Source organism: Homalodisca vitripennis, chromosome X, assembly GCF_021130785.1.
Source record: "Homalodisca vitripennis isolate AUS2020 chromosome X, UT_GWSS_2.1, whole genome shotgun sequence".
Lineage (NCBI taxonomy): Eukaryota > Metazoa > Arthropoda > Insecta > Hemiptera > Cicadellidae > Homalodisca > Homalodisca vitripennis.
In genome coordinates, this window is record NC_060215.1 from 118,176,650 (window position 1) to 118,190,071 (window position 13,422).

A 13,422-nucleotide genomic window follows, 5' to 3' on the forward strand; every position below is an offset into this window, starting at 1 on the left:
TATAGTACAGTTTTTGGGGACACAGGGGTTGGCCTTTCGAGGGAAAAAGGATGTTCTTTTTGAACGTAACAACGGAAACTTTTTAAAATTGGTAGAACACATAGCAAAGTTTGATGTTTTTATGGCTGAACATGTGAGAAGGATCAAATCAAAAGAAACAGACGTTCATTATTTGAGCAAAAATATCCAGAGCGAGTTCAATTCTGTTCTTGTCAGCCAAGATCCAAGATAAAATCTTGCAAGACCTACAGCAAGCCACATATTATTCGATAATATTAGACTGCACTCCCTTACGTTAGCCATACTGAGCAAATGACGTTTGTGATAAGATTTGTGAAGATTACTGAAAATGAAGATGTGGTAATTAAAGAACATTTTTTAGGTTTCCATTCCTATTAAAGATTCATCAGGTGAAGGTCTCACAGAAGCATTATTGAAAGAACTAAAGGAACGAGGAATTCCTTTAAAAAACATGAGGGGTCAGGGCTATGATAATGGTTCGGCAATGAAGGGAAAGCATGTTGGAGTTCAGAAGAGGATCCTTGATCTAAATCCTAGAGCATTTTATGTTCCATGTGGAAACCACTCCCTGAACTTGGTAATTAACGATGCAGCTCTGTCTTGCAATAGTGCAGTAGACTGTTTCAGCACCATACAAGAAATATATAACTTTTTTTTCTAGTTCTACTCAAAGATGGAGTATTTAGCTGAAAAAACGTTTCGAGTCTAACAGTCAAACCACTCTGCAACACTAGGTGGGAAAGTAGAATTGAGGCATTATTACCCTTGAGGTACCATATTGAAGAAGTATATGATGCATTATATGAAGCTTCTCAAGACAAGAACCTTGATGCATTTGGTAGACATACTGCCGTAGGACTAGTAAAAAAACTGCAAAGCTTCAAGTTTCTGTGTTGTATTGTAACTTGGCATGAGATCCTGTATAAAACAAACATGGTTAGTAAACTGTTTGCAAAAGGTCACAAATGATCTTCAAAGTTCAATAGATCTTCTTAAGAGTGTAAAATCATTTTTGGGAAACTATGAGATCTGAAGAAGGACTAAACAGCGTCATTACTGATGCAAAGGAACTTGCAGAAAAAATTGATGTTGCAGGTGACCTTTGAACAAGAAAAAACAGTTTAGACCAAGAAGAGTTAAAAAACAATTTTCTTACGAGAGTGAAGATGAAGCTGCAAGTTCTGGTAAAGATTTGTTTAAAGTAAATTTCTTCTTTGTTGTGCTTGATAGAGCAATATCCTCGTTAAAGGAGAGATTTGAACTGATGGAAAACCATAGTGAAGGTTTTAAATTTCTCTATGATATTGCTAGCTTAGGAAAAGCATGGAGTGAATCAGAGTTAAAGAAAGCCTGCAAACACCTTGAAACAGTTTTGAGCGGTGGTGATGGAGATGACAAACCAAAAGAATATGACATTAACGGAGATGAGCTGTTTGATGAGCCTTCAAATCTTTGGACCAATGCTGCCCCCCCTACAAGTCACCCAGCTGGAAGCGTTTGTCTTTTATAACCAAACGTGGTTATGTGGATACTTTTCCAAATAATTTTTGTAGCATTGAGAATCTTGTTAACGCTGCCAGTATCCGTGGCCAGTGGCGAAAGAAGTTTTTCCAAATTAAAACTGATAAAAACTTACCTACGATCAAATTTGAGCCAAGAACACTTAAGTGGTCTAGCAACCTTGGCGATTGAAAATGATGCCCTAAATGAAATGGAAACGGACATTCTACTGCAAGAGTTTTTCAAAATTAAAAAGCCAGACGAATTCCTTTTTAATTGCAACATTGAGTATCTTAATTGTAATTATTTAGGCTATTATTTTTTAAATTTGAAATTGTCTGTAATACAACCTGACGTTTAACAATGACTTGTACACACAATATTGATTGTAGTCGGTTTTGTGTTTTCCATCATACATCACATAACTTATTGTAGTCTACAATGTGTCACTGTATTTGTAAATGAACACTGGTAAATAAACATAAACTCTGGTTTGTCAGCTATTTTTTTTCTCCTAATTTGTTCCCCTTTGTTTACTATTTAGGTACAAGGTATGTGACCATTTACCGTTCTACGGTGTAGTGTATGACGGTTTATCGGGGGTGGGGGGGGGGGCGCCAAAACTACTGTTTGCTTACACACTATAAAATTAGCTAGGGCCGGCCCTGGCGGCGAAGTATCTGGGTGTGTTACTCGACTGCCGTCTTCGGCAGCGTATATCATCTTGTCCAATAGAAAAAATTGCGAGATCATTTTTTTCATGTTTTATTTCACGTTTTTTCCGTGATAAATGGGAAACATTACCCAAAATAAAAGTTTCCAAAAAGCACGTCTAAAGTTGTGGCACATAATCACATTCACTTTTAATTAAATCTTCAGCAGTGCAATCTTCAGGCAATTTCGTTGTCGTCGAATTTAGAGTTTCTTCTCGAAGTTGTGTTGCAACTAAACGAATTGTTTCTTTCAGTGACATGATTTTAAATAAATCACTGTAGTCAACAATATTGGCTGAGATTGGAGCAAGAAACTTCTTTCTTTCAACACAAATAATCTTCATCTTCTTCGCAAAAGTTTCCATTATCTTATTTTCCAAGTGACGATCTAAAAATGAGGTGCTCTTTACGGATTCTGATAATAACTTGTAATGTTCAATTAGTAATCTATGGTGTTCTTTCTATACATGTTCAAAAAACAAGCATTCGTTTTTTTTTTGACAACGTATTCCTCCAAAATTTCGCATAGTCATAAGCTGTGCTGAAAATCATTCGTTTTTTGACAAATTCACCATCTTGTTTTTCACCAATTTCACGCAAATATAGATCTTTGCAACATTTATAATAGGGAATTTTAGAGCTATCAGTAAAGGAACTGAGTTTTTCCAACATTTCGATGTCATTGTGTTCGGTAGCTGCATTTTTTAATGATTCTATTGTTCGAAATTTATTAATTGCTAATGGCACTACGAGGCCTTGACGTCTTTTCCTGGATTTTTTAACAAATAAAACATTCCATGAGTAGTAAATCCTCATTATTAAGTGGTACATCAGCGTGCAACTGGCCATCACAATCTTCCAAGTTTGGTTCAGGGTTGTTAGATGGACTGCTCTGAGGAATTTTGCCATAGTTTCAAAATAAAAATAATTAATATAGTCAAATATCTGATATTAGTAGTTCGCCACAAACTTAGACCTGGCAATTATTTTCCGCAATTATTTACATACGAACCGTGATGCTTGGCACTCGTTTCTCTCTACCTACCTCTAAGAGATTACTACAGTGAAAATATTGGTGAAATAAAAAAAAATTAAGTGGAAGCTATTTGAAATTTTATATTAAAAAATCTTATGATTTTAACTGTAAACTAATATATAATTAATAAATATTACATAAACACTTACTTGTCTACAATTGTACCAACAGTCTGAATTGTGGAAGTGCTAGAAATATATAATTCGGGTCTTTCTGCAGCAAGTTCTGGTGCATCATTACATTCCTGTGTAATTTCATTTTGCCTTTGAAAATCAGATGGTACTTTTATTGCTGTAAAAAGTTTATAACACTGGACATGATAGCCATCGTTTAAAGATGTTTCATTAGAAATTTTGACCGTAGCATGAGTTGCTAGATTTCCTTCGAACCGGTTTTGCTTTACGATACTCCAAAACAGTTATACATTTTTTTAGAGTTTCAGTGTAAACTTTATAATTTTTTCACATGTTTCTTTTCCACAAAATACACATTTCACACTTATATCACTCATTATTGTAATGTATATAAAACTTATTGCATTAAACAATCAAACAAATAAATAAAAGCGTACCTCTACAAAAACACATTGTTATTGTGATCAGCTGAGATGGCATTATAGTATCAGATGGTAGTGTGCGGATGGTGCGAGAGAGTGAAAGACAGAGAAAGAGTGAGAAAGAATGAGAGGTGCGGAGTGGGAAATATACAGTTCTCAGCAGCTGAATGCTCCACCCTTTATTTATGGGTTTAGCTACCTCACCCCATGAAAATCGTCAGATTATATTTTTCCGTAATCCTTAAAAGATTTCTTTCAAATAAAAAAAAGTTCAATCGAGCTTGAGTATTTCGAGGTAATGTATTTTTTTTACACCTTTGTGACTTGCCTATTTCCTTATACCACGCTTAAATTGTCAGATTATTGAAATTTACACGGTTCTACATGTACTTAACTTGCCTTGTCTACATATGACGCACACAAGTTTTTCTGAGGATCAATTTTTTTAAAGTCTGATGGTCTGCCCTCAACGCAGACCCCTATATTAAAGGTTCATATGTGGTATGGGTGCATTACAAGGTACAACATTTCTCCCCATATAATTTTCTGACACGCTCTAGTAACACGAAAAATCCCCGCTTGGGCTCCCCTACTATGTGTTTTTATCTGAACTACATAAATAATATTGCTGGTAAAAATTAGTCTCAGTTTGAACCCCATACTGGGAATTAGGCGTACAGTAACAGTTGCCAGTGACCTTAACTATTAAACCATTCAGAATGGCAAGATAACAGCTGCAGTTTGTTTAAAGTTAAAGCTGTTTGACATTTGTCTGGTAATAATCTAGTGTGCCTGTTCCTGTTTCCAAGTTACTAGATGAATCAGACTAGTGTTTAACTTCCTGTTCAGCCACTAATTAATCAACAAATATTAATTAAGACAATTTTTATTTTTACTTATATCTCACTTGTAACTTTGGATATGATAAAGAATAAAGTCTTTATTATACTTTTCATCTCATAGAGTGCTTCATTGTTTTAAAAAAAACTCCAATTAAAACTGTGCTTTGACAATGCCAAAACTGTAAGTATTTTTATTTCTAATACTTTCTTTACTGATAAAAGATAATTGAAACCTGGTACTTGTACAGAGTTATGGTGTCTATTAAACTGTAGTTACCCACTTAAAAGCTATCCCAATTACATATTTCGCACCTAATCATAAATCAAAACTGACACTGAAATCATGAACACTTCCACCTCATATCACCTCTTGTGGAAGCTTATTACACTTTTATATGAATCCTTATATTTATCATCTCCATTTCTTTTGTTTGTTGCTAAATAGTACGCAACATGAATGTTTCATATATTGTCATCATGACATATCTTCTTGATTATCTCTTGTACTATCAAAGGTGGTAGGCTAAGAGAGGGGCAATACGCTGGTCACATTTGATGGGAAGAGGGATTTTCGAAACAGTACATGGGAGGATGATTTCCAAACCCGTCTCTGTAAATCCATTATATATTTCATGTAAGTTTAAGAATTTTCCCAGTGTTGCATTTAACATGTCATATATATTATTGTTTTTGTTCTCCCCAATAGATTGTTTATGTTTGCCCAAAGAGGAGTAGTTTAATTTTTGTAATTTTCAAAAAAACTATTTATAACTATAATTTTTAAACTTTATTGTATTAGTTGCTCTATTTCTCAACGTTCTAAGTATATCTCTATATCTTTTATTTGCAGGTTCTCCTTTCTACAATTCTCTCCATGTGTTATGCAATCTTTAATAAATACTCTTCCTGGTATGGTAATTTCTGAGTCACAATTTATCTGATTTATTTCAACAGTACAATTTCAGATATCCTGTGTCATGGTGTGAGAGGTAAATGAAATATTAACGGTAATTAAAAAAAATATTCAATAAGCTTATACACTTAATACTGTTTTAATATTTTTCAATATAGTCTCCTGCATAATCTACATACTTTTGCCACCAATTTGGAAGTTTGAGAAATCTCTGGTCATAGAAAGTTTGAAGATGAGGTGTAAGCCTATTTTGCACACAAGCTCCTAGACTTCTTCATTGCTCACAAATAGTTTTTCCTCCCACTGATTCCTTCATAGGCTCAAACAATAGTCACAGGGGGGCAAGTCACAATGGTTATAAGGAGGGTGTTTGGGGGTTTTTCCAGCCCTTCAAGTGTCTTCCAGTGTATCTCTTGTGAAAATCATGTTATAACCCATGGCATTATCTTGGAGGAGCATCTCAGATGGGACCGTCTCGTTTTTTGTTTTGATATGCGGCTCTCTCCAACCGTAACAACTGACAGTAGTAAGCCGCATTCACTGTACGTTTGCCATTTAGAAAATCAACCAATAAAATTCCCCTAGAGGCAAAAAAATTGTTGCAGAGACTTTTCCAGCAGAGAGACTAGTTTTGGCTTTCACAAGGTCACCTTTATTCTTTCTACCATCACTCCTTATTTGCCATTTTTTACTGGAGGTGTAGTGATGTACCCATTGAGCACTAATTTGTTTGAAACCGAGTTGATCAGTGATTATGGATTGAACACTTCCATAGCTAATATGAACTTCTGATGAAACTTCTTCTACGGTTAACCAGCAATCATGCTCTATAAGCTCTCCAACAACATGAATATTGTCATCTGTAAGCCTTTTTCTTGGATGTCGATCACATACCTCTCTCAACAGAATTTTCATCAAGCTGTATTTTAGCAGTAATCATACATTTTCTTTCAAATCATGGAAGTAAATTTTCTGTTCATATGCTCATTTAGTCTATAAAATATATGATCACTGTTGGATAGGACGTTTATCCATTCTGAATTCTTCCCTAGTGACATTCCATATTCCTTGCTCAGTGTCCCAAGCTACAGTGGCTTCTCATTCTATTGCGTGTTATCATTATTTTTGTCTTTAAATTCCCTTAGTCTATAAAATAATAAATTAACATTCGTCCTAAAAACCTTTAAGCGTAATATCCAGTTCTTACATAGCGTGAGGAATTGTAAAGCAACTCATGGATGGGGGAGGTCTATAAAATGTGTGGATTATAAAACAGTAAGGCACTTTTGACTCACATAACTCTAGCATTCCTTTAATGTGTCCATAAGTAGTAATGTGATATAAAGTAATTGGTGTAAAATGAAGCTTCTACCTTCCACCTTCCCCTTTTCTCCCTTTCCTAAGCTTGAATATGCTTGTAAAATATTCCATGTTGTAAAAATAAATCTCATTTTCATTGTATGAAACTTCTAAGAGTTTGATAAAGCTATATTTATTTCTAAATTTATTGTGTTGTAATGTTTTCTAATTAATCTTATGTCTAGATGTAGAAGGTTACTGAATGAATGTTTAGACCAGTAGACATTTTATTAGTAATGAGATTTACATGTTTGTCTCAAGCTAAATTCTTATCTATTATAAGTCCTACAAACTTTTTGAGGTCTTCTTGTTTAAATCTGTCTCTAACAAAATGTTGAAATTTTATCTGGGTTGTATTGTAGAAAAGGAAATATAATTAGATTTGTCTGAATTTAATGAAACATTCATATTATTCTCTCCATGACTTCTGATCCATCTCTAAAAATATTACTTAACATGTTACAAGTAACAACTTTACTCAATCCACAGTATACACATAATTAATAATATAATAAGATAATAAAAGGAGTTACAAACAACAAAACAAAAAGTTTTGCCTGTGAACAATTAAATTTAATGTACCGATTTAAATATAAGTACAATAATATTCTATTACAAAGTTAATACATTTTTTAACTTTATACTCTAAATTTCCTTGAAGTTAATATGGAGAATCAGCAAGACTTCCAGGTAAACACAGGATTAGGAGTAGTTACGAGTTTCTGCCACCACTCTCTATGTTGTTGCTGTTCGATAGTGTGCTGATGTTGTCCTGGGTATACAACAAGATGTATATTAATATACATTTATATATTTTGAAATAAAAAAGCATAAAATGCTTATAAAACAGTAAAAAATCAGTTGCTAATATTGAGTTAATAAGTCCAGCGGAGGACTAAAAAAAATAGATGTGTCCATTTATAAAGAACTCTGCTAACAAATATGTATAGAGTTATAAGGGAATAAATTGTATCCTTATTTGACTCACCTTAACACATCCAGTTCCAAAAAAATATATAATATACTAAGATAAGTAAGTGTTCATAGGAATTCACATGAGCACTCAACTTTTTCGCAAGAAAAGGTAACAGTTTATAAAATGTCAAATAACAAAGAGCCTACCTCTATTCTACAATTACAACACGAGGGTTTGGAAAAGTTGGTAGTACCTCAGGATCACATCGGCCTCACTAAGGTACAGCCAGTCTTAATGGCTCCCTGTGGGGGCCTCCATGTAATGTTTTGGTTTATGGTAAAACAGTGAGATTTTAAATATTGTTCAAAATAACTATTTCTCTGTATTGTTATATAACATTTAAATTAACACAATAATTAAGAAACCTTGTTATGTCTATATAAATTAAATTATTAGGACTGAGTGGTTGAGGATGAACATTGTCTGACGATGAGTCTGAGGTTATGTTCTCAACTGATGAAGAGTAGTTTCAATCATCCAGCGATAATGAAGACAGTATCTTTTGTACCAAACGGAAGAAACACATAGGGTTGGATACCGCTGAGGTCCTAATAATGAGTACTTGATTTGCAAAGTTTACTTATATGTTTAATTGTGGCAAATAAACATAAAAGCGCTACTTCTAGATGTTAAAAATAAAATAATGTATTGCCACGTTGCTGCCAAATAGAGTGATAATGAACTAAATGATACCATAGGGGTGGGTCTAATGGTTCCAATGTTCTATGAGAATTTTGCATACAAACTTAATAATTATAAGACTTTAAAATTGACTTCTCTTCAAGTTGATGTTGACTTACAAGCACGGGTGTCAGCATCTTGGCTCGACATTGCAGCTATAGTTGGAAAATGTGAGGATTAGTAAACTAGAAGTTGAACAAAATCATGACATGACAATACTGTATTAGACATTTATCGAGATAACTTAAGATTTATGACCAGGTCTTGTCAGAAGGACCTCACCACACTATTATCAATATTAATCTGCCAAATAAAACATCAACCAAGGTAAGTAACTTTATTATTTACAACTTTACTTTATATTACGTTCAAAATTAGATGTCTCGAATGAAAGAAGGGCTAATTTATAATACGAAAATATAAATTTTACTTATGGACATGGTGTGCAAGGTGTTTCTCGGCAGCAAGATGGTCACCAATAAAGTTCCTAAGAGAAAAAAATAGTATGCGTGCCAATTAGGTTATTAATTTACCAAGAATTTAGTTCGAAGAACATCGGATGTAATTCATATAAGTAATTTGTAAACTGAGAAAATACAGAATTTATATTAACCAGTTACAGGTAACAGGGTTGTGAAGACATGTATTATATAAAATACAACTAAATAACGGTACACTTTAATGAAGTCACACCTGAATGGTCTCCTGTCATACATATGTGGGCAGAGGCAACTTGATAACAGACAATTGAGGCTTATTGTTCGATGTTCTTGGTAAGGGTACAGTTGGAGGAATTTAGCTGCGCTCTTAGGGCCCAAATACTACCCTTTCAACAAATAAACGCCATCTGTGTGGCGGGTTGCGTTTAAGTGCTAGCTGCTGAGATGAAGGCGCAACAATCTCTTTAACGACTTTAAACTCACGATTTCTATTTGCAGATTAGTAATACTAATTCAACAAATACAAACAGACAAATATGTTATTTTCAAAAACACGTTAAACAACAATGTAACAACTGAAAAACAAGGATAAGTCCTATTATTACTATTATTTGGTATTCTCTTATTCAGAGCTGCAGATATATATTCTTCCAGGGGGGGCAAGCTCTAAATTATTTGCCGCCCTTTTTCACCACTCAACATCAGCTGTAAACCATTTTTTTTGCTGTTTCTAAATCAGCATGTAAATAATCTATAAGTAATTAATAATTGTTATTATGTTTGTTAGAAGCAGTTATCCACGGCTTTGCACGTAATTTTCAAGATCTAAGAGCGTCCTTTTTAGTGAAATCATTTATGATGTAGTCTTATGAAAATTTTTCACTCAAATGTAGGCATATATCTGGTAGTTATAATTTTAATGCCTGTGGTTAAGAGATTTAAAAGTCAAATAACATTTTTAAAATTACTCCAATTCTTGACATTACAGTCTATTTTATTTTTGTTTTACTCTATGAATACAAATGTCACTTACTAAAATCTCAAATTATTGTACATAGTTAGTTTACAAATGTATTTATCCTGCTATTTTCTCGTTGCCATAATGGTTACCTATACAACCGATGTAAAAATAATTGCTAACCCTCAGCCAAATCTCATGGAGTGACAGACACCATAATCTAACTCTGTTTTTGCTAATATTAAAACGAATTTTAATGTAAAATATCAAGAGTATAGGTCAGTTTGTTTTCAAGACATCATGCGAACAGATAGACAGACGATATATATTTCCAGCCCTCGACTGATAGGCTTCACTAACGCTGCGCCATCAAATTACTTTCTTAAATAAAAAGTATACAATATATCAACGCACATGTCTTTAGGAGGGTTCACTTCTGGTTATATCACTTAAATAAGGACAATTTGTGAATATCCAGGAGCAGCAGCACATCATTAACCCTAAATATCTAGATATTAGGATGCAAGGGCATCGATCATAGCTCTAGTCTACTGCGGTAGATGACTGTGATAAATGCAGTCATAAGCTAGACTAGACATAAGGGAGTGCTTGCTAGCTCTGTCCGCTTTGACTGCAAAGGCTGGTACAGAGCTGGCCTCCTCTTACACATTCTGAATAACCTGTCATTATGTAAGCAAGCTAATTGTAATGAGAGGTTTCTCAGCGTTTTGTGAAGAACAAAATTTGAATGTTAAGTCAAGTTTAAAATATTTGTATATATAAGGATAACAAATATTCTAGGAACATAAAGAATAAAGCCCAAATGTTATTGGGTTTTATTCTTTATAATAATATTGGGTTAAATAAAGAATTAAATCCAAATTGTTATTTTTTATTCTTATTACCTATAAATATGTATAAAATATTTAAAGTTTCTTCAAACATCAACATTTTTATATTTTACAATTTTAATTACTAGCAATAATTTGAATGAATTTGAAGACAGGATTATAACTTCTGAAATTTATCTTGACAGAATAGAGAATCAGTGAACTTTAAAAGGGATTTTTGTTATCTTATTTGTATTGCTTAGGGCGGTGTTGCTCCGGTAGTCTGGCGGTTTGTACCTTCAAATGAGCAGGCGACGGCTGCCGAACTCTGTGTTAAAAATTAAATGTTTGAAATAGCGATTATAAAATTACAGCCCGGGATAGTAACTTTAAGAGCTCCATTTAACGTGATTAAAGTAAACTCTTTTGAACTGCTCGGTCATTAGTAAAAGTTGAGATGGTATTTTAATAACAAACGTTTTAATATAAGCCTAAAAGTACATACTAAAACAGTACACTTGTACCTATCTTGTAAGAAAATTTGGTCTTAATTGGGGAATCTCAAGTTTCAGAGTTATGAAATTTTAAAGTTGTAATTTGGTTGGTAACCACCAAAAACTGTTACTTACTTAACTCGAACTTCTTATTCGTAAATAATTCATTTTATATGGATAAATGCAGAAATTAACAATCTAAATTTAAATTAATTCGCGCAATAAATTGACAGTCATACGTTTTTTCAAAAAACATGTTGAACAACAATATAACAACTGAAAAACAAGGATAAGTCCTATTATTGCTACTATTTGGTATTCTCTTATTATTTAATTTACAATCACTTCAATAATATTTAGTTAGTTAAAATGCTAGAATAAATATAATTTTCTAACAACAATTATTACTTACAATGATTGTTTTTTCATTGGAGTTCTTCAATCCCACTCAAATTGTCCTCCTCCTCTGGGTCACTGTCATTGCTGTCTGTATCCGAACCAACTGATATAATAAAGGATTCTATAATATTGTCAATCTGGGGTTATGCGGCTGCATATTCCTTTTCGATTTTCCCTACGCGCTTGCACTTTACTGACCACTCTTCTGTGCCCATAATTGATATCTTGTCTTCGCATAGAGCTTTAGCTTGAGACATAGTAAAAGATGTGTTTCTCATATCTACATAACTTTTGATTTCGGCCCAAATTTACTCAATGGGATTGACGTCTGGGTGGTAGGGCGGAAGTCGTAAGATGTCATAACCCTCTAGTTGAACAGTTTCGTTCAAGGCATTCCAAAAATGACTTGGTTTATATACCTGCACAAGTTTGTACAGTTCAGGTAAAAACATATAGTCGCAGAATGATATTCCGTTTTTTGAAAGCCACACCTTCATACCTTGCTTCCTACTTTTTGAAGTATGAGCTTTTTCAGTTTGTATGTTGTGGTAGGGAGCGTTATTGACTACTAGTACTGAATTTGGTTCCAAATTCGGTAACACTTTTTGCTTTATCCACTTCATAAATATGTCCCCTTTCACGTTGTCGTGGTAGTCTCCACTGTGGTTGCTTGCTTTCCAACAGGTAAAAAAAGCATTGGGCAAGAAACCTTTCTCTCCACCCGTATGGATAATTATTAGTCTCTCGCCCTTGGAAATCGGCACGTGTAACCCTTCATTTGAGCCATCCGACCAAGTTTGGTTAAATACGTGAGACGATAGTATATAAGATTCATATAAATAAATTATTGGGCGTCCTTGCTCTCTGTAATTTTTCAACGCTCTCAAGTACGGTATGTTATTCTTTTCTCTCAGATTTCTGGCTTTTCAATTAATAATTTCCTATTGTTTGCTGTCCTTCTCCAAGTAAATCCTAGGTACTTTAATACCCACCTCAAACTTTTCTCATAACCCTGGAAATTTATTTTGTCCATTAGCATCTCCCTCAATAGTTTTGCAGTCAGTATTCGATGTACTTCAATATGGAAATTGTACACTAGTCTTCTCACTACACATTTATTGAAGTCATATAAATGAGTAACTGTTCTACGTCGTTGACGGCTTTTGTTTGGCGTAGTAAAACTTGCCTCACACAGGTCACTATCCTTCAACTTTTCAAGTTACTGTTTATTTTAGTCACAATTCGCTCTGACACTCCAGTTGCTGCAACAGTTTTTTGGCGAGCCTTTGACAACGGAATATTATCAGTTTGATGGTCTGCCTCTTCCTTCATAAATGTATAAACATTACTCACAACTTAGCGAGCCTGACTATGAAAGGTTCTGCCTTTTACTTTCGATTTTAACTCAACAGACATTATCGGTAAAAGCGAGGCACAAGCTACCACCACACTTAGCACTGTCACAAAACAAACTGATTTTAGCGAGTGTGATAAGTTATTTGGGCCAATACGATTCCTGAAAGGAGGGTATTACCCATGAATCACAGAAAATGTTTTCGGGACGCAGCGCATAACGGTACCCCCGCCACCCCTCCCGCTTATCACCAAACACTCAAGGTCACGCGCGCAGTTAAAGTCCTCGAACTGTACTATGCTAACCTATACTTACTTCCATGCGGTATCGGAGCTAGCGGTCTCACCTAA